This window comes from Triticum dicoccoides, chromosome 4B (assembly GCF_002162155.2).
Source record: "Triticum dicoccoides isolate Atlit2015 ecotype Zavitan chromosome 4B, WEW_v2.0, whole genome shotgun sequence".
In the NCBI taxonomy this organism is placed as follows: Eukaryota; Viridiplantae; Streptophyta; class Magnoliopsida; order Poales; family Poaceae; genus Triticum; species Triticum dicoccoides.
In genome coordinates this window covers 39986272-39989973 of record NC_041387.1, presented here as the reverse complement: position 1 = coordinate 39989973, position 3702 = coordinate 39986272, and positions in this window count along the sequence as shown.

The window sequence follows — 3702 nt, the reverse complement described above, 5'->3', positions numbered from 1 at the left end:
ATTTTCTTCGAAGATGCTTCTTACTCTTTGCAGTAATATAGCATAAGTTCCCTGAGCGTGCTTTGTCTGTTACAACCTTATGGCCTGATTGCCTGGTTATTGGAAACATCGTCGATATTCTCGATAGATGGAGTACATAACACTTTTCGGTCCTTGACCGAAGAGGGAGAAGCCGACGGTCGGTTAAGACGCGTTTAAAGTTCGGTTGAACATAGATATGATATAAGTACTTCGGTACATGCAATCATTCTTTTAACCAAGTCACTTGGGGGCTCTTAAATTTATATGAGCCGTTTTATGATAAGTGTTTTTCTTCTTAGTCGTTGTAGAGTTTTTATTATTATTTATCACTCCTTTTCTCGACACGAGTGTGCGGTCACTAGCCAGGGAGCCTAATTTCTCTCTCAAAACCGCTAGAGTTTAGTTTAAACTGGCCTAATGAGAAGTACTCCGCTTTCGGGATGGGAGACTGAAGCCGTAGGCTGACCCGCTTGAAGTCTTGAGATAGGATGTGTCATGTCAAAGCACGGCAGAAGCACTTTTTTTCTAAAGTCCAATTTTCGGATTGGCACCGAACACTTGATCTTGTTCGGACGTCATGTTTTTACTGACGTTTTTTGGTTTTCCAAACCTTTTGGCACTTTTAAACTATTTGTGTGTTTTCAGCACAAGTCTGGCAGTGCAACGCCGAACACCTTTAGAGATTGGGCAATAACATTCTCAGATATTGCTATATATGCATCAGTTTCGAATTGTGTCTCCAGTCAATAGTTGGGTTGCCCGGCTCCCGCGCTTGCCTCCTACGTTTCGCTTTGTTCGGCTAGGTGTGCAAAGGGAGAACCACTGCGATTGTGCTTCCAGCTCGCATGGTCAAGCACCTCAGTGGAGAAAGCCGAAAACTGACTGTCATAATAGGTGTAAACTGGTCAGCGATCCGATGACTATATTAAATGATGGGTCATTCATAACATTGGCCGAAGTGTTTCCGGCTTGACCTCGACTGTCGCCGAACACTACCGAGGGCTATTAACTGGCCTCCCAAACTAAATCCTCAATATTTTGCTCTTACATTGGAGCTGAGGTTTCATGATCATGCTTAGCATGACAACCCAAAGAAAGGAACCGATAGGGGGACTATTTTCTTTGGAAGACATTTCTTCTGTTAAACAGTAATATAACATATCCCTCCGCGTACCTTTGTTTATAAAACCGTATGGCCAGATTGCCTTGTTTGTTGTCAATCTTTGCCCTCATAAAGGCTTTATAAAGTAGGACAAACACTCCTCGGCTATTGGCCGAGGAGGTGGAAGCTGACGGTCGGTCAACAAAGTTTTGTACAATACGGATCCGAGCATTAATGACGTAAAGTACTTGGATACATAGAGTCATTACACATAATTTGTGATTTTACTATGGATATCGATCCTTAATTCGGCCTCCCGTGCCCGCATTAAGGCTCGGGGGCTACTGGGCTTCAGGCTTATTATTTACAAATATTAAAGGGGCACATCAATCCCCTGATCTAGTGTTGCCACCCGACCAGTGTCTCGGGGGCTACTGCATTGCCTGTTCTATGCAGAAAAATTTAAGTGCAATACAGTTTCCGAGGAGATTTTGATCCTCAGGTTGGTCGGCCGCACCCAACCCGAGTCTTGAGAACTGAGCACGCCGCTTTTTGTGTCCCGAAGTATTCTGCCAAGCTAGGACTTGATCCTCAGACCGATTTTGCAAATCAACTTGAGTCTCAGCAGCTACGGGGATCAGCGGTCTTATGTCATCCTTCATGGGCATCTCGGGTTTTAGACCGATACCCACCTTGAGGGCTACTGGCTATGTATCTCGGCAGAGAATAAATTGCACCAGTCAAAAAATATTGACAAAAATCGGCCCACATTCGGGGTGGTGCACCACCTTGGAAGCAGTCCGGCATAAAGCTCGGACGCTAGTGGTTGGCTCCATAGAGGACATTTCCGACATTAAGCTCGGCTAAACTCCTTCAAACTTCTTTGAACCAAGGTGATTTACGACACCTCGGATACAGTCCGGCGTTGGAGCTCGGATACATAGTCCGGCGATAGAGCTGGGAAGCAGTCTGGCGTTGGTGCTCGGATGCAAAAGATACCTCGAATGCAGTCCGGCATTAGAGCTCGGACGCAAGAGGACACTGCCTCCTGGGAATAACTTCAAACCCGAGGCATGGCATAAAAATAACAAGGCATTAATAAAGGCCGGAAACTTAAAGGGGCTCCTCGGATACCCGACGTATAAACTTGTCGAATGCATTTCAGCGATCCTCAAGATCGAAGATGAGAAGATTTGTTGAACCAGTTTTCAAGACCGACGACCGAAGATGAAGAACAGTTCGGAAGAATCGAGGAGCGTCCCCAACTTGAAGACCGGTTCAGTGGGCTACTGACGGTGTCTTGGACTAGGGGGTACTCACCATGTCGTCTCCCGATCAGGTGGATTGGGCCGAGGATCCCCATGGCCGTATACTCATGGGCCAGTCCGGACAGTTGCCGCATACAAGGAAGATTCCACAAGACTTGGCGATGAAGACAAGGACTCCTCCCCCACCGGCGTATCCGGCTAGGACTCTTGTTATCCTAGGTCTCTGGTGCATTATATAAACCGAGGCCAGGCTAGTTGATAGAGACGAACAACAATCATACCATAGGCTAGCTTCTAGGGTTTAGCCTCCTTGATCTCGTGGTAGATCCACTCTTGTAACACACATCATCAATATTAATCAAGCAGGACGTAGGGTTTTACCTCCATAAAGAGGGCCCGAACCTGGGTAAAACATCGTGTCCCTTGTCTCCTGTTACCATCCGCCTAGACGCACAGTTCGGGACCCCCTACCCGAGATCCGCCGGTTTTGACACCGACACCTGCCTCCACGCTACGAGGGCACTGCAGACCTCGCCGAGTTCCTACAGCTCTACGAGCTGAGCGTCGAGGCGGCCAACGACGACGAGAAGATCATGGCAAACTAGTTCCTGATGGTCCTCAAGGATGGCGCGCGTTATTGGCTCCTGAACCTGACCGAGGGGTCAGTTTCTTCCTAGGCGGAGATGCGCAGCCGCTTCATCGCCAACTTCCAGGGCACTCGCGACCATCCGCCTGCCGCGGGCGACCTGCGCCGCGTCAAGCAGCAACCTGGAGAGACCCTGCATAAGTATATCTAGTGCTTCAACAACATCCGCCTCAAGATCCCCAAGGTGTCTGATGAGGCCATCATCTCCGTGTTCACCGATGGCGTCCGTGATGTCAAGATGAAGGAGGAGCTCGCCATCCACGAGGACCTCTACACCGCTCTGGAGATGTTCAACATGGCAAACAAGTGTGCGAGGGCTGAGGAGGGACACCTCTCCCTCCTCGAGCTCCCTGATGCTGATCTAGAAGACAAGAAGACCAAGGCCAAGGACACAAAGTGCAAGGGGCCAGCAGTGCTGGCGGCAGAGCCAGAGACCAAGCGCGGCTGCGACCACCCCGAGTCATCCAAGGGCAAGCGATCGTTCTACGCCTTCCACAACGTCTACAGACACAACACCAGCGACTTCCAGGAGCTCAGGGCTCTCCACGATGATCGCCTCGGTCGACACCCCGAGCGCAATGATCGGGGCTATGGTCGCGGAGGTGGCCAAGGCGGAGGTCGCTGGGACGGCCGCGACCGCCGTCAGGAATGGCGCGACCAGCCTC